This window comes from Mytilus trossulus, chromosome 1 (genome assembly GCF_036588685.1).
Source record: "Mytilus trossulus isolate FHL-02 chromosome 1, PNRI_Mtr1.1.1.hap1, whole genome shotgun sequence".
Classification (NCBI taxonomy): Eukaryota; Metazoa; Mollusca; class Bivalvia; order Mytilida; family Mytilidae; genus Mytilus; species Mytilus trossulus.
The window spans coordinates 44,216,454-44,236,048 of record NC_086373.1 but is presented as its reverse complement, the minus strand read 5'-3'; the positions used below and the strand labels follow the sequence as shown (position 1 = coordinate 44,236,048).

The 19,595-nt window shown below is 33.0% G+C and overlaps 1 protein-coding gene across 4 annotated transcripts in view; it reads right to left on the bottom strand.

The window, feature by feature from the left end:
- LOC134725269 (stathmin-like) overlaps nt 1–14,042 on the bottom strand; it is a 29,688-nt gene extending 15,646 nt beyond the window's left edge. For 2 of the 4 annotated variants that reach the window (XM_063588957.1, XM_063588975.1), the window contains exon 1: nt 13,932–14,042. The gene's annotated coding sequence lies outside the window, so the exon portion shown is untranslated. Of the gene's footprint in view, nt 1–2,427; nt 2,547–13,931 lie in introns of those variants that run through there. The other 2 variants (XM_063588949.1, XM_063588984.1) reach the window with 2 other exon arrangements.
- Nucleotides 14,043–19,595: the final 5,553 nt, after the last annotated feature.

The following is a 19,595-nucleotide window of genomic DNA, read 5'->3' as shown; positions in this document are numbered from 1 at the left end:
ATGTGTAACTAAATATCAGATTTGAATTATCTCCCTTCATTGTATGATTCATCACAAATTTGCAGCTAGTTAACAACATAAAGAAATAAACAGCTGCGCCATGAGAGCATGATACGCCCCCATCGAGATCTTTGGATGAACATGATTAAGAAGTGTGTAAATTCTTAAGCAATTATCATAAATTGTTTTTGAAATAAGACCCGACATGTGAACCCCCTCCTTTTCTTTTTTTTTTTACAAAAAAACTCAATATCTCTAAAATGAAATTTTGAATCAAAACCAAAAAGTATACAGATCTTTAGATTACTACAACTAAGAAGTGTGTTAAGTTTTAGGCAGTAATCATAAATCGTTTTTGAGATACGTCGAAAAAAAACACCCCCCCTGTTTTAGTAACAAAGTCCTGCAACTCAAATAGTTTTAATCTTATTTTCACCAAAAAGTATACAGATCATTTGACCATCATAAGAAACATCTATAGTAAGTTTCATAAAATTTGGATAAGTCGTTCTCAAGTCACAGTGCAACATGTTTACGCCACACAGACAGACAGACAGACGACATTTGTATACCATAATACGTCCCGTCAAAATTTTGACAGGCTTATAAAAACATCATCTAAAAATCTTCATCTGACCTCTGGAAATTGAAACAGATGTCAAGGCCAAATGATTTATGCTAGATGAACATATATATCTTTCAACCAATCTATTTAAAATTATTTATTTGGTCTATCAGGATTAGACTTCATTCAAAATAAACAGCTGCGCCATGAGCGCATGATATGCCCGTCGTCTTTGTGTGCAATAATCATAAATAGTTTCTGAGATACAGCATGACATGTGAAAACCCACCTTTAACAAAAAACTCAATATTTCTAAAATAAAATTTTGAATCATCACCAAAAAGTATACAGATCTTAAGATAAATATAACTAAGAAGTGTATGAAGTTTTAAGCAATAATCATAAATTGTTTCTGAGATACAGTGTGACATGTGAAAGCCCACCCCCCTTTTTTTTTACAAAAAGCTCAATATTTCCAAAATAAAATTTTGAATCAAAACCAAAAAGTATACAGATCTTTAGATTAATATAACTAATAAGTGTGTTAGGTTTTAAGCAATAATCATAAATCGTTTTTGAGATATGGCACGACATGTAAAAACCCAGTCCCCCTTTTTTAAAATACTCAATAACTCAAAAAATTATTTTTGAATCATCACCAAAAATAATACAGATCTTTAGATTAATATAACTAAGAAGTGTGTAAAGTTTTAAGCAATTATCATAAATCGTTTCTGAGATACAGTGCGACATGTGAAGAAAAAAAACACCCCCCTGTTTTAGTTACGAAGTCCTGTTACTCAAAAGGTTTTAATCTTATTTTCACCAAAAAGTATACAGATCGTTTGACCATTTAAAGGAACAACTGTATTAAGTTTCATGAAATTTGGACGAGAAGTTCTCAAGTTACAGGGCGACATGTTTACGCCGGACAGACGGCCGGACAGACGGACATTTGTATACCATAATATGTCCCGTCAAAATTTTGACGGGCGTATAAAAACTGTTGCTCATATCAAGATGGTACCAAACACCTTGACTAAAATAAATTTGTGGTTTGTCTAATTTCGTCAACCATTTTTATAATGACAACCTGGAGAAATTCTAGGACGGACTGGAAGTTTAACATGGGCATTATATAAAGTAGGGAAATGTGAGCGAATTTTCTGATCTACTTCTACCTAATGCCTTGAAAGTTAATTTATGCTTGAAGAAACTTCTTTGAAAATTAATTCACTTATTTGGTTTATCAAGTAGGCTGTATGTTTGCAGATCAATCTTGTAGAAAGTCATTAAGATATAATTAGGTTGTGAATTTTTTGTAGAAATTAATCCTTTTGTTGTTATTCATAATATTTTACTAAAAATCCCCATGGTAGTTTATGCAAATGTCATTTCATAGTTTATACTCTAATGAATTGAAAATAACAGAAACCAATACAGTTTTGTTCCATTACTGTCTGGATTTACAGACAGATAGACTAAGAGTCTCCGCATATCAAATGAGAAATGCTACAATTTGCAATACATATAAAAACTGAACTGAAAATATTTTTGTAAATTTACAGGCTCATTGAATTTGCTTTTCTAATTAAAACCATTCTATATCAAAATGAAAATATATAAAAACACTGTACCACTATCAGCTGCCAAAAACGAAGCTAATATTTCATAAGACCTTAAAAAAGCAGCATTTAATACTATATATGTATATTTTCAAATCCTTAGTTTTCTATTAAGCAGCATTTAAAAAATGCATTTTCAAAAAAAGTAATTTCCAAAAAATAAATGAAATGATAACAGCTTCTTCACTTTACTGAATTTCTTCAAATAAATAAGAGAAAATGAATAAAGAACAGTACCAAATTGTGCCTTCATCCAATTTCTTCCAAAGCTGGTTATCCTACAGCAGAATATAGATTAGGATGAGTCATACAAGCTGTCTATGACTACATTACTGAATCACCAGTTGCATACTATCCGACCAATGTAGCTGAAAGCTAGTTAAATGTTCAATACATAATCATTATGCAAAGATTTCCAATACTGGGAAGAAAACATATAATGCACTATTGATTAAATTGCATGTAGGAGTCTTTTTCCACAAAACAGAGGAAATATATTTTATATTAATCATGAGATTAATGCAGTCCAGATATATTGATTGCAATACATATTTGAACTCTAAAATAAACACTGCTTCCAACAAGTCAGAAATTTTTCACCTTTGTGCATCTGCATAAATAATTAACGGAAAATTTCACAATGTGGAATCAAGTCCAAATTTACATTTTTTTTTAAAATACTTGTATATATCTACAACTGTATAAAGGGACATAAGGAATGTCTTATCATTCACCTAACATTATGTCAAGATTCATCATTCTTAAACCTTAAATGATAGATATATATAAAAGAAGATGTGGTATGAGTGCCAATGAGACAAATCTCCACAACAGACCAAACGACACCGAAAATTAACAACTATAGGTCACCTTACGGCCTTCAACAATGAGCAAAGCCCATACCCCATAGTCAGCTATGAAAGGCCCCTAAATGACAATGTAAAAATAGCCTGTATAGGCCATAAGTACAATAATAACTGAATTTCTACTGATTTGTTCAGATTTTCATTCATGTTAAATAATATTCAAAATGCAAAACAGTAGACTTTGTCAACAAAAAGATGTCAAGCATTAAGAAAATGTAGACAATGGTTTAAGATACATGTACATTATAATACAAAAAAGCATCAATTTCTACTCCAATTCAATTCTAAGAATTGTTTAGAATGAACTTATTACTCCTTAAAAGAGTAAGATCTCAAAGGTCATAAAAAAGAAAATTGAGAAAAATTTAACTGTTGTAAGTTATTTATTAGCTTATAAATTAGTGATGTCTTTGTCTTAATGATATCAGAATCATATATTCTTCTTCACTCAGAATAATTATTATGTAACAATTAGGTGTTATTTCTGAATAGTTTGGTTTTTTTTAAATTTCAGAAACAATAGCTGCATTCTGCATGTAATGATGTATGTCAGACCAAAAGTGTTTTTTTGGTGAAAATATGCATCTTGCATTTGAACAGTTTTAAATTTCAAACAAATTGTGCATCGATGTACATGTACTTACTATCAGTGTTTTCTGAATGGATTTTTATTAGTTAAATTGCACATCAATGCATAAATAAGGCCAAAAGTGTCTACTGTCATACTATGTAATACATACCCTTACAAAAATTTGTAAAATGGCCTAAAGGATCAATTGGAAAATGTTGTCAACCGTTAACCAGTTAACCATCGGAAGCACCGAATATCGAATACCAAAAACGCTAACTGGTTAACCAGACTTTTTTTTAATTTTAACAATGGTGTTGATTAAAAATTACACCACTCCAGACCCTTTTGTTTTCCATATAATTAATATTGCCAATAATTAACAAGTTCCGGGTCGAATCGATACCGATACCAATAGTATATTCACCTGTTACCTATAACCTTATTTGTACGTTCTGCATCTGACAGGCGCACCACCAAACGGTGTATTTAGGATTTGCTATATACACGGGTCATAAACACAGGGTTGACACTACTAAATTCAATTATTGTCACATTGTTCCCTATTGTAGTATTTTAATCAGTATGACTTTCTAAGATGACAATTTGAATACTAAAAATCCTGACTTAAAATAAGGCTTATAGGTACAGTTTTCAATTTGTTAGCCCGCATGACGTAAAACAGTGAATCAAAAAATTAAACTTTATTTAACACTAATATAGAACAATGCTGTTGATTCAAAAAATACTCCATTCCAGGCCCTTTGTTTTCCAAATAATTACAGTGACTTGACTGTAGTGTTGCTATCCACCAATTGCAATTCATTCAAAATTTTGACCAAATTGCAATTTGTTTTATTAAACCAAATTGTTCAACTGGTCAGAAATTTGAACCAACTGCTGTAGAAAACCACAGTCAAGTGTGAAAGTGAAAGGTGATAAAATGAAACATACTTACAATCCTATAAGACTTTAACTCCACTTTAATGATGTTATTACTAAATCTGTCTATCAATCTGTATAGTTATATTATAGCCATTACCATACTAAAGTTCAACTGTTTTATTATGAATTGCTATAAAAATGTCCAAACTCTATCAATTCGACGAGATCTGAAGGTATTACAAACGCCGTAGTAGATACAGTATATAGGATTATTAAAAGTCAAACAACCTAGCCGCCAGGAATCCTCACAGACAAGCCTGATAATGCCAAAAGACAAACTTCAATTCATTTTATTATAAAACGTACATTAGTAGGGTACTATGGATAAGACATTCAAACATAAGGATTTTTTTTTGTGTATTAATAATGGCATCAATCACATGGCAAAACAATGTGCACCTGATATAACATCTTAAGGAGGAGTCAACAATACACACTATACTCTAGATCTTGTCTTCAGTCAGCAATGTGCAATTGGTGATCTAACATATATCTTCTGAGTCACCAATAGGCAGTGTAGATCTTATTTTCAGTAAGATTCAGTAATATGCACTGTAGATTTTATCCAAGTACGAGTCAAAAATGTGCCCCTTAGAACTTATCTTCAGTAAGCGCCAGAAAAGTGCACTGCTGATCTTTTCTTCAGTAGGTGCTAGCAAAGTGTACTGTAGATCTTATCTTCAGGAAGAATCAGCAAAGTGTACTATAGATCTCATCTTCAATGATAGTTGGTTATGTGCAATGGAAAACTTATCTTCAATAAGAGCCAGAAAAGTGCACTGCAGATCTTTTCTTCAGTAAGAGTCAGCAAAGTGCACTGTAGATCTTATCTTCAGTATGAGGCAGCAAAGTGTACTGTAGATCTTATCTTCAATAAAAGTAGGTTATGTGCACTGGAAATCAAATCTTAAGTAAGAGTCAGCAATGTGTAATAGTACTGTAGTGTATTATATCTTATCTTCATTCAGTAAGAGTCGACAAAGTGCACTGTAGATCTTTTCTTCAGTAAGAGTCAGCAATTTGCACTGGAGATCTTATCTTCAATAAGAATCAGCAATGTGTATAGTAGATCTTGTCTTCAGTAAGAGTCAGCAATGTGTATTGTAGATCTTATCTTCAAAAAGATTTAGCAAATTGCACTGTAGATCTCATCTTCAATGATAGTTGGTTATGTGCAATGGAAATCTTATCTTCAGTACGTAAGAGTTGCCAAAATATGCACTGTAGACCTCAGTATTTAATAAGAGTCAGCAATATTCACTGTAAATCTTAACTTTAGTAAGAGTCAGCAATGTGTATTGTAGATCTTATCTTCAGTTCAGTTTCAAGCTTAACAACAGGTCAACTAGCCCAGGCTTGTTAAATTGTTCTCTACAGGCCAACTGAATCAAATCAATATTTTTTGTAAAGTTGAGCTTCAAGTCTGTTGATTGATAAGTTTATCTTGCAGTAAGAGTCAGCAATGTGCACTGTACGTCTGTAGATCTAGTAAGACATAGTAAATGAGTAATGTGCAATGGAGATCTAATCTTCAGTAAGAGTCAGCAATGTGCACTGTAGATCTAGTAAGACATAGTAAATGAGTAATGTGCAATGGAGATCTAATCTTCAGTAAGGGTCAGCAATGTGCACTGTACATGTATATCTAGTAAGACATAGTAAATGAGTAATGTGCAATGGAAATCTAATCTTCAGTAAGAGTCACTGCAGATATGACATTTGTTCATAAATATCATCAGTCAGACTCAGCAATGTGCACTATAAGTAAGATCGATTCAGTTAAGTTCAATGGAGATCAAATCTTAGTAGGAATCAACCAGGCATAGGGTAATGCTAATTCATAATAGTAATGCCCTGCAATGCCAGGAGTCAACGATGTGCACTTCAGTTTTTATCTTCAGTATTAAGACTGTCACTCAGTTATGTGCACTTGAGATCTTATCTTCAGTAAGATTCAGTAATGTGCACTTGAGATCTTATCAAGATTCAGTAAGATTCAGTAATGTGCACTAGAGATCTTATCTTCAGTAAGATTCAGAAATGTGCACTAGACTTCTTATCTTCAGTAAGGTTCAGTAATGTGCACTTGAGATCTTATCTTCAGTAAGATTCAGAAATGTGCACTAGACTTCGTAAGATTCAGTAATGTGCACTAGAGATCTTATCTTCAGAAAGATTCAGTAATGTGCACTAGAGATCTTATTATCAGTAAGATTCAGTAAAGCGCACTTGAGATCTTATCTTCAGTAAAATTCAGTAATGTGCACTTGTCAGAGATCTTATCTTCAGTAAGATTCAGTACATTTGTAATGTGCACTAGAGATCTTATCTTCAGTAAGATTCAGTAATGTGCACTAGAGATCTTATCTTCAGTAAGATTCAGTAATGTGCACTAGAGATCTTATCTTCAGTAAGATTCAGTAATTGCACTGGAGATCTTGTTTCAAGTAGGAAACATCAATTTCACTGAAGGTTTATCTTCAGTAAGTGTCTGCAGTCCCACTCAGTTACAAAATGTATCCTAAAAAAGTTCATCCGAAGGTACCAAGACCATTTTGATAAATATTCTGTATCAACTTCACAAATACAATGTAACACATGGTCTTGATGTATAGATTCTGTGTACTGACGTTGTTAACCATCTTAACAACGTGTTATATTGTTCTTTGATTTGTCTTTGTTCTATTGTTAATATTACTTTTATAGTTTGGATTGTTTTCTGTGATATCCTTTTGACGTGGCTCGGTAATTATACATCCTGTAATGTGTAATGTGTTTGTATCATCTTTCATTTTTGCTGGTGTGTTTTGTATGCGACTTTTTGTGTTTATTTGGTTCTTATAACCTGACTCTGTACTTTAAAAGATCCCGTCATAATGTTATTCTTCTATTAAATGTCATTATGTTATAGTTCTATTAGAAATTAGAAAATATGTTGAGCAACAAACGACAAAATTATTTTAATCGAGTAGTGGTACATTGTATTAACCATTTTTGGATTCCTAGAAATTCTACAGTACTTCTTGACAATTTTAAATCTCGGTCTATTTCTGAAATTAATTCTAACATACTTTTGATTTCTTAACCCTGTATGCCAACATTTCCCATGTGAAATTATAAAATTGTTTTGTGTTAACATTGAACGACAAAATTTCTTCTATAGTGACATATAAATTTTCTGACGTCAGACACACGAAGCAATGAATGTGTTTTGAATTTGATAGATGCTTGTGTGTTTTTTAGTAAAATTGTTTGTTTTAAGATTGTAACACAGTAATGACTGTTGTACCTATATTTTGACTATTTCATTAATTATGTCTGTTTTGTTCACACATCGTTGTAAATATAACGGAATTTGATGAGACTGTTGTAAAAGTAAGAGGTTTAGCGCTATAAAACCAGGTTCAATCCACCATTTTCTACATTTGAAAATGCCTGTACCAAGTCAGGAATATGACAGTTGTTGTCCATTCATTTGATGTGTTTTGTCATTTCATTTTGCCATGTGATTAGGGACTTTCCGATTGAATTTTCCTCCGAGTTCAGTATTTTTGTGATTTTACTTTTTATATAACTGTTCAAAAACTAAACACATTTGCTTGTGCAGATATCCATGGCTCTTTGACCATATATCATCAATACAATTGTTACATTTATATGTGGGAGGGGGCACAACTAATGTTTAACTCAAATTATAAAAAAGAAGATGTGGTATGATTGCCGATATGACAATGTAAAACAATTCAAACGAGAAAACAAACGGCCTTATTTAAATAAAAAAATGAACGAAAAACAAATATGTAACACAAAAACAAACGACAACCACTGAATTACAGGCTCTTGACTTGGGACAGGCACATACATAAATAATGTGGCGGGGTTAAACATGTTAGCGGGATCCTAACCCTCCCCCTAACCTGGGACAGTGGTATAACAGTACAACATAAGAACAAACTATAAAAATCAGTTGAAAAAGGCTTAACTCATCAGATGGACAAAAATACAAGTGGACGTGGACGGGTACTTGTACATCCTGACAACAAAAAGTTTTAAATTAGTTTATTTTTTACACATTCTGCCGGGGAAAACCCCTTAAAATCTATATTTTATTCATGTTTCTGAAACAAAAAATACATTTTACTTTTTTTTATTATACATGATATAGTGGATAAAAGGCCTGAAAAGAAACGTTTTCCAACTGTGCATGTTTGTCTGAAATGGGACAATAAATTTGTAGATATTCACTGTTTTAGTACCAGTCTTTACTGAAGAGTTATTTTCAAAGTGTAATGGTTTTGTCCAAATGAACAAAATATTGTCAAATACAAATCATTAACAATTTAAAATCTCCATTGAAATCATGGCAGAACCGTCTCCTAAGAGAAGAAAAACTATGCAAGGTAATTCGATGTTGTCAAAATGGCTGACCAAACCAAGTTGTACACTTACGCAAGATTTAGTTGCCGAAGAGATGAACATCAATTGTGACCCGGGATTGGAGATTGAAATACTAGAGAATCCTACTACTCAAACCAAAAAGACACCTGCTAAAGTCAGAATATCTGGTGTTGACCCAACATGGAAGAGATCCTTTCCTTGGTTGATCATAATGCAAGACAAGTCTGATACGACAACACTATGAAATATTTCCTTATTAAATAAAATTTATTCCCAGTCCCATATTTAGTCTCAATAGCATACAGGATTATATAATATATTAAATTCAATATTAATTATAAGAAATTTATTTAACTAACTGTTCTTTGAAAAATATAAATGAATGAAAATAATAATAAATCTTTTTATTTTATTAATATAGGTATAGTATATTTGTTTAGGGGCCAGCTGAAGGACGCCTCCGGGTGCGGGAATTTCTCGCTACATTGAAGACCTGTTGGTGACCTTCTGCTGTTGTTTTTTATTTGGTCGGGTTGTTGTCTCTTTGACACATTCCCCATTTCCATTCTCAATTTTATGTTGTGTACTTACTGCACTAAGCATGGCAAGAAAGCAAAATATGGTACTGACACATGGATCGGGACACCCTGTACTACACTTGTTAAAGAGAGCTTGAACAGACACCAAAAGTCCAAAACCCACCAAGAAGCTGCACAACTAGAGGCTCAATCTATACTTGCTGGCAAAGGTCAAGGTATCCAGGACTCACTCACTCAGCACTGTACTCTGGAAAGGACAGCACTCATCAGAGCTTTCAGATGTCTGTACTGGTTGGCAAATGAAGAGATCCCACACACTACCCACTTCAAATCCTTACTGGAACTTGCAAAGACCTTGGGATGTGACTGTCTTGACCTGTTACACAAAGGAGACAACGTCAACTACACAAGTCATTATTGAACACACTATGCAGGACATGCTTCAGACCATCACCCAACAGATCCAACAACCAATCATGCAGGATTTGAACAGCAGCACCTACTATTCCATACTAAACTACTTCAGACCATCACCCAACAGATCCAACAACCAATCATGCAGGATTTGAACAGCAGCACCTACTATTCCATACTAAACTACAGATATTTCTATTGTTAAGCAGATGACACTTATAATGGCAAGATACCTTACACCCAACATGGAACTGTAGACAACATTTCTAGAACTAATTGATCTACCAGATGGCAAAGCTGATACAATCATGACTTCACTTAAGAACTTCTTTACCACTCACCAACTGGATACAAACAGACTCATTGGTTTTGGTTCTGACGGGGCGTCAGTTATGGTTGGGAGGAAAACAGGGGTAATATATTTTTTTATTAATAAATAATAATCAATTGGCTCATAAATCTGAAAATGAATATATCTGTAGTTTTATCTGAATACAAAGACAATTAACTGTTATTTAACATGTTTTCTAATTTTTATTTATAAATATTTTCCAGGTTGCTACCCAGTTGAAGGCCATCAACCCAGAGATGTTAAATGTACACTGCATAGCCCATAGACTTGCTCTTGCCTCTGGTCAGGCCAGTTCAAACATCCCATAATTGAAGATTAAGGACATCATGAGACAGCTATTCTACTTCTACCAGAACTCAGCTGTCTGAATGCATGGGTTAAAAGAGATAGAGGTATATATCTTTAACTTTCTTATAATTTTTATTTACAAATAATCATATGAATTTGGACAATTATAGATATCAAAATAATATACAGATTTAATAATAAATATTTCTCACATTCATTTGTCAAATAAAGTAATTTCGTCACAAAATGAATCAATCATAAATATGAAATTAATATTCTTTTTTTTATTTTACAGAACATCCTTGGTGACCCAGTTGAGTTGTCAAACTCAAGGACATTTGTGACACCAGATGGCTCTCCCACCTGAACTCAGTTGAAGCAGTCAAGCGTTGCCACCCAGCCACCCAGCACTCATTGCCAGTCTTGAGAGGGAAGCCTCTGAGCGTACAGATGCTACAGCAGCTGGACAAGACATGTTTGTGAAGTCTCCATTCTTCCTGTGTGCCATTGCCATGTTACTGGATACCCTACCACACCTGAACCGCCTGTCCAAACTCTTTTAGAAAACATCTATAGACTTCTGTATGGTAGACACGATAGGTTTCATCAACTCAGCTAGTACTCACCAACCTACACGACAACTCAGGACCCAACACAAAAGACATTGCAACCTACTCATGCTACTTCTACAGCATAGAGCAGTATGGAGTAAAGTACAAGCAGACAGAAGTCGACAGATTCCAGGAGCAAGTCTACCAACCCTTCATCAACAATGTTATCAGTTACCTTCATGACAGATTCCCAGACACCAGTGTATTAGACTCCTTCTCAGTATTTGACCCAGACTTGCTTGACCAGAAAGATCCATCCACCAATGAGTACTTGCAGTTTCAGAAGTTGAAGGTATTATTTTTTCTTATATAATATTGAAAATTGGTGCAACATATTAATTTCATTCAAATGATCAATACAAATGCAGATGCTATAAATTATTAAATACAGTTACTTAGAGGTCCATAATGACAAGTATGACACATTATTTATTTTTATTTTATATGTAACAAGCAATAACTTTTTAATGTCTTTGTGATATTTATTAATTAATTTTGATATTTATGTTTCAAAAACTAGCTAAGCAATTCCCATCTATTGGAACTTCTGATGCTGCTGAAGAAGAATTTACCTCACTCAGATACATCATTGCCTTCAAGATGAAAGACCAGACATTCAGACAGGTTTTAGAAAAGACAGCAAAGATGACAGACCTCTACCCAATACTCAGTAAATACTACCAGATAGCCTTAGTAGTGCCAGTCTCCACTGCAGACTGTGAGAGAACCTTCAGTACCCTGAACAGAGTAAAGAGTATCTTGAGAAACAGACTCAGCCAACACATTCTGAACTGCCTGATGACAATCTCCACAGAGGGACCTTCTATACAGAACTTTGATTTCCAAGCTTGTGTTACAGCATTTGCACAAAAGAAGAAAAGAAAACTGAACCTTTAGTTATTGACAATAGTGCTTTTGACATCTTCTGCTTTTGAAATCTTGTGCTTGTAACTTGAGTATTGTGTATTTTGATGCTTGTTTTTGTTAATATATATTATATATATTCTAGACATATGTGGATATCTATTTTTCTTTTTTTCTTTTTGGGCTACTTGTTTGTTATCTATATCAACCACACTTGCAATAAAATTCATTAGTATTAAAAAAAAACATACTATCGATTCTTTATCTACGTATTCTTTAAGAACTTAAATAGTTCTCGTTTAACTTTTTTTTTTTTTTTATCTCATTGTTTGTATTGTATTATGAAAAAAATTATTGATGTTGTAATGTTTATGCCCTTTGGGGCCCATAATTGGAAAATAAAATATCTTATCTTATCTTATCTTAGTATTAAAGTATATAGAACTTACAAATTGTTACTTTATTCTTTATATAGACATATAGACACATCTGCAACCATATAACATAGATAACATAGATACAAGTACATTACAAGAGGGAAAAAAAACATTGTCGCGCCGCAGCGAATGACCATTAAAAAAAACTTATATTTTTTTTTACGTCAAATGTGATGCTATCCAAAATTTCTGGGGAGAACACTGAACTAAAGAATGAATGAATGAATGGATTTTACATAAAAAGGGAAGAGAAAGTATCATATAGCAATAAAATTTCTTTCTAAGTCATGTCTATGAAATTAATTGTTTCGTGGTACTCAATGAATTAGTCCCAGTTGTTTCTTTATATCAGAGACATATAATACATTAATTATAATGTATTACAATGTATATAGGTCTCTGCTTATATCAAAATGATACAATGTATATATTTTTAACAAAAGTTAAGCTACTTTAATCAGAATATTGAAACAATGTATTTTCAAAAAGAATACATTTAGTAAGAAGATCTAACAATTCAGTTAATGCGTTTGGACTTTGGAACGCCTAGTTTTCTCTTTTGAGATAATTTTTTTCTGTCTACTGTGCAATTTGTGCTTCTGTAGATATGATTGTAAAAATGCGGATTTTTTTTTGTATCTGGCCCGGTTCTGATCCGTAGTTTACACAATTTGACAATATTTCAATGTCGGCCCAAGGAAAATTCACGGAAATAAACAATGTTTGGCAAGTGATTTGGAATGCATATGACGCTTTTAATGCATTAAAGGGATGAAACATTAACTAAAATTAACTTTAGTACCGGGATTTTTGTTATATATTTTTAAACATAGATTACTCACTTGTTTTTCTATGATGTGCTAGCAATATTTTTTAGAAAAAGTCCTGAACAACCTTTAAATTAAAGAAAAACTTTTGCCAAATTACTAAAGTCAAGTGCACCCTGGAAGATGTACTTGAATTGGTCCATATTTTTATTTGTTTTAACATCTAAATTTATAAACTTGTTTTAATGAAATCATTGCTAGCACTGCATGCAATAATCCTCTATCTATCAAGCACCAAATTGCCAAATATCAAATTACAAGGGGAAAGGCTATGGATTTTCTATGAAAATTCCGTTTGTTTATGAATCAACACAAGGGTACATACGTAGAATATCCTTAAATCAAAAGTATAACATTACGATAAAATACATAATAATATCCATATTTTCTTGTTAAATGCACTTTTTTTATATAAAAATCGTTCAACTTTTCAATAAGCATGATGGGACTTTTGTGTTGGACCTGTAAATATTTTTATTGGAAAAATATTTACTGATTCGACTATATCGTCAGTCTCTACAGTCTAAAACACTCAACATTAAACACGATTAACTACGTTCGTATGTAGAAAATAGTTTTTGGGTTGTTTAAATGCTTAAGCATTCGTACAAATTTAATATCAGGTAAATTACCTCGGTGTTCTGTTTACAGTTTTCCCACTGTTTTGCCGAATTCTTTGTACTACGCGCCTTCAGATTCACAGGAAATGACGACGGAAATGTCTGAAACCCAAAGTCGAAAATACGTTTTAAACAGAACGCTGTTAACCTCTAAATTATGGATTCATTTTTGGGCATTATAAATCGAGTTAAATCGGTTTCCTTAAACTTTTATGAAATTTTCTCTTTTTAACCCTTATTCTCTTTTTAAACCCCTTATTCCTTATTCTTTATATTTAAGGGCATACAGTTTTGATCCCGTATTTACAGACAGTTTGATGAAAATTTCCATATAGGCTATTTTTTGCCTGATTAAATCAAATATGTATTCTCATATGACGTCCTTATTACGCTTTGTAAACAAAGCCGTGTTCTAATGAGCACAAAATATGTTTGACACATGCGCACGAACTTACTGTTTATATTAACTTTATTTCCATCGTTATCCTTTTAAATATATACATTTAAGCAGCTAACATAAACTTTTATTATATATTTTTATGAAACAACATATGTTTACCCTGCTCGTAGCTTTTAAACTTATCAAATATTATCTGCAATGCACTGACTCCTTGAGGAGAAAACGGGAACAGCCAAACGTTTTTACGGTAATTTCACACGCTTCGACCTATAAAAATACTGTATTTGTCCTATTAGAATCGAAATAATTCCTTCATGTCATGCTCTATGCTCATTTTAACATGGTTAGGCATTATATTTGACCACATTTTACACCTCGCTAACGCTCAGTGTAAAATATCGACAAATATAATGCATACCCATGTTAAAATGAGCATAGAGCATGACATGAAGGAATTATTTCTTAAATAAAAAATATACCTTCATGTACTACTTTTTGAGTTAAATGAGGTCGAAATTTTGTATATTTGCTCAAAATTCGGATTTAATGCCGTATTTTTTCTTTCTAAAGAACAAAGACATAACTTTTTTGTTTTAAAAGATGAACTCAAATTGTTTTTTGTTAAAGTCATAAGAAACCTCAAATTAAAAAAAAATAATGCATATGTTTTTTTATAACTCAATGCCGATGATTGTTTTCATTATAAAACTTATGTACATCTGAAGAAAATTCTTTAATTTGTTCATATTCAGAAGAAGTTCACTTTATTTTTTCCAGGAAGCAATTCCCCGACATATTTTCCGTATGCAAAGTGAACTCAGTGTGACCCATCTCGTAAAAATCCGGTGATCACAATACCCATGGATGTCCTTAAAATAAACTATTATCTGATTGTACATGTTAAACACGTGCTCAATATACATGCTTTTTCGTTGGTTGTTGACAAGTGACAATCGTTAAACTTCGGCTTCAAAACACGAACTTTAATCACCTGCCATATTTTCACAACAAGACTGACCGATTGACAAAAAAATGACGATTATACGAAATTTATGCGAAAAAAATTATAAAATCATGCACACGGAAGACTAAGTTTATGATGTTTGTATGCATTGGTTCAAGAATTGGAATAACATTATTTTTCACCGGTCACTCGTTTATTATGACTTTAAATAATTTGTAATTTCTGTATTTTATAAGTATCCTAAAAATTTATGCATTTTTTATTCAGAAATATCTCATATACCTCCTAACTAAGTCTACCTAAGTGTATCCAAACGCAGGAGATCAGCTTGCTCCTCTATATTTGGCTCTATTTCACTGTCACTATCACTGTTGATTACTGTGCTACCTCCGATCGTGAAGTTGTAATCTACTGTGTAGTCATAAATCATAGGATGTTCTTTCCAATATTTATCTAGTCTTCGTTCGAATGTTTTAACGTTTTTGGCAGTTACAATTGTCTCAGGAAAACGGTTCCAGACTTCCACTACTCTGTTGGTAAAATAATACTTTCTAACATCCAGCCTACTCCTGTTATTGACTTACTTCAAAGAATGCCCTCTTGTTGTTGAACCACTACTTAATGTGAAAATACCACTTGATGCCCTTTCATCATAGATGTTATTGAGAATCTTGTACGTCTCGATCATGTCGCCTCGTAGTCTACGATATCTAAGTGTTGGCAATTTCAGGAGTTTTAATCTGTCTTCGTATGATAGATCTTTCAAGTTTGGCAGCATTTTTGTAGCCGTCTTTGTACGATTTCAACTGAGTCAATATCCTTTTTCTTATAAGGACTCCAAACACTGCTGGCATACTTAAGATGGGGTCTAGCTAGTGCTTTGAATAGTAAACAGAAACTCTTGTAGTCTAAGTACTTAAATGACATTCGGATTAGTCCTACTAGTTGGTTGGCTTTGTTAACCTGCGTTTGTATATGCTTGTCAAATTTAAGCTTAGAATCTATGTTTACACCTACATCTTTCTCACATTCCACAGTTTCTAGAGTTGATTCTGTTCCATCATATGTTGGCATCTTGTATCTCCCATCTTGGTTCTTCGTTTGTTTCATGGATATTGGCAGCACTAAAATTTGCATTTATCGGGGTGGAACCTTAACAGTAATTTCTCACTCCATCTGAACAACTTGTCTATGTCTTGTTGAACTATGTCTATATCATTTGGGGTTTGGGGTTTGTATATCTCTATATAATTTTGTATCGTCTGCGAACATATATACCTCAGAGTCCACTCATAAGGGTAAATCGTTTAAAACAAACAGTATTGGTCCGAGAACTGACCCTTGTGGTATGCCACTAGTTTCATTATGCCAATGTGAGTAATTGCCATTAACTTGTACTCTTTGCTTTCTACCATTTAAGAAGCTCTGGACCCAGTTACATGTTTATGCGAATCACTTCATATTTATCAAATGGTGACATGAATTGAATAAAAAAAAGTAATTTTTTGCTGTATATTTATCAAAATTAAAAAAAATTGCACTATTTACAGTTTTATAAAATTAGGTCCACATTATCTCCCTGCATAATGAAATAAAATATCGTTTTAAAAAATAGGGGTCCATGCACTTGTTTTCAAATTAAATCAGTTTGAATGATAAAAAGCAGTCGAAAATGCATCTTTTCCCCGATATGTCACAGTTTGACGTCGCGAAAATAACATTTTACGTTAGCAACGTATTAGTATATATATCATCGTATATGGTACAAATAAGTGATGATCAGTGATATATATCGAAAAATCTGAGATTTATGATAATAAGGGGAGGGACTATATGGGGTTCATAACAGGATCCTGTGGTTATATTCGTTTTTACAAAACTAGGATTATACTGTCTACACATATTTTGAAGAATATCATGGGTTTAGGAATAAAACGTTATTAACCATGTTGAAGGTTACCTTTTACCTGCATGACAGCGTCGGCGAAGTCGAAAGCAGGGTTAGTAACCGCTCAACTCTGATCGTCCGTCCGTCCGTCCAAAAACTTTTGTCAAAGTTTCCTTGTATTTCACGAAAAGGAATGATAAAGTATTTGTTCCAGGGGCGGATCCAGCCAGCCTTTTTAAAAAGGGGGGGGGGGGGGGGGGGGTCCCAACCCAGGACAAAGGAGGGGGGGTTCCAACTATATGTCCCCATTCAAATGCACTGATGGGCCAAAAAAGGGGGTTCCAACCCCCGGACCCCCCCCCCCCCCCGGATCCGCCAATGTGTCCACATCGTGCATTGTTAATGCTGAGTTGTAGCAAGAAAGCAACGTTTACATCTGCCGTGTAACCACTTCCCGTGTTTGTCGATCTTTGAAATTTTACAAAACTAATTGTGCAAAAGTATTTGTTAAGGTAAAACTTTACATGGCTACTATTGAAGAGATTATAATTGGTCTGTAGCTTGATAATGTATGTTAGATTACGAAAATGTTTGTAACACGATACATAGAAGCGCGATAACAATTTTGAAATCCGCTGTTTTTCAAATTCCTGTTCAGTGATAAATGGAAACTTTGCAATACTTATTGTACAAAGAAAATTTGCGTCGAAGCTTTCTGTGTCTTATGGAGGGGAGCTAGCTAGTGGTTTAATATTTGGTCTGCAGCTAAATAAACAGTTAAATTTAATTGTCATTTAAACCCAAACATAATTTTGATTACATTGTTACAACCCATCATTCTCCATTTGTGGCAACACAATGTTATGTACAGACAATTAAATGCATACGTATAAGAAAACTATTCTAAACATCCACCGTAAGGACAAAATAAAAACATAAATCAACAGATCTGTCTTTAGTGTTATTGCACAACTGATTAAACTGCATGACTAAAATCTATATCTGCTTTATCTCTATACGCGTTATTTATCGACTTTGAAAATATACTGTTTCATATAAGCAGATCGAACTTTGCTTTGTCTGTTCTATGAGCAGGAAAAGGATATATAATACTGGTCTAGCACTTTAGAACCATTTATAAATATTACTTTAGATTTCGAAGAACGAATCTTCAAATACTGTGATTTGCTATTCAAAATTTTATAGTTAGATTTTTGTTCTCCATCTGCGAAAAGTCACAAAACGCCGGTGTACACAAAGGATTTTTTTTTATAAAAAACAATTTGCATTTTTTCTGGGTTATTGATTAACTAGAAATGTAACAAATGACGAAACAAAAATGATTTCACGCTCTTTAAACGATACTGTTTCTTACTTATCAACAGTATCAGTTTAAACGAATTTCCAAATTTCATTGAACCCAAGCTCCCTTTCAAGGATTTATATACTAAGTTAGTGTGTTACTAATGGTTTTCTAAGACGTTTAAGATCATAGAACCTTTAGAGATTAAGCCCATATACGCCTAGCCCCCAATATCAAGGGTGAAATTTTATAGTGATCTATCTATAAGACTCAATTCTTTGGTTAACATAGTTTTTTTTACTATAGGGGTTATATATTTTCTTTTTATGATTTCAGACAAGATCTTGTCTTGTATATAGTTTGAAATTAATCATAGTAGCCAGAGACATATATACACATATATGTCTCTGTAGTAGCCTAGAAAATCCTAATTGCTCGAGTTCGCTATCTATATATCTACATTTATGTTTATATGACCGTCGGCAGTCTTCGGCGGTCAACTATCTAGTTAATTAGATGCCGTCTAGACTGAAATACACACAAAACGATGATATACGTATTGCCCATGTCTTGCATATTGTTTATTTTAAACTTTTTATAATTTGGATACGTTTTAGTATATCGAGAGAACTTTTGTTTCATTTCGTTTCGCTTCATTTCTATGCAGTGGCGGATCCAGTGTAGGTCTGGGTTGGAAGATTACTCCATTTGAATGGGGAAATATTGTTGAAACCCTCCCCCTTTTTTATCCGCTAGTGTTGGTTCGGACCCTTTTGAAAATAGTTGGATCCGCCCCTGCTTTATATAGACTCACTATATGTCTGCCAGAAACGATGAAAAATACTGAATAAAATTCTTACATATATCATAGATATTAAAGCCATTTGTTTTTATAATTTTAGATACGACTAAAAAATAGCCAGTTGCTAATTTGCCGGCACAGATTAAAATGGTTATAACGGCAATATATAACTGCAGTTGTTGCAAGCGCTGGAAAATAGAAAACATTTTTGATTTTCGTATGTGACTGATTGACTTTGGTATATATTGTATATGATGTTTTATCAAATTTATGATGCAATGAGATTTTAAACATACAGTTAAAAAGAGAGTTTATTATT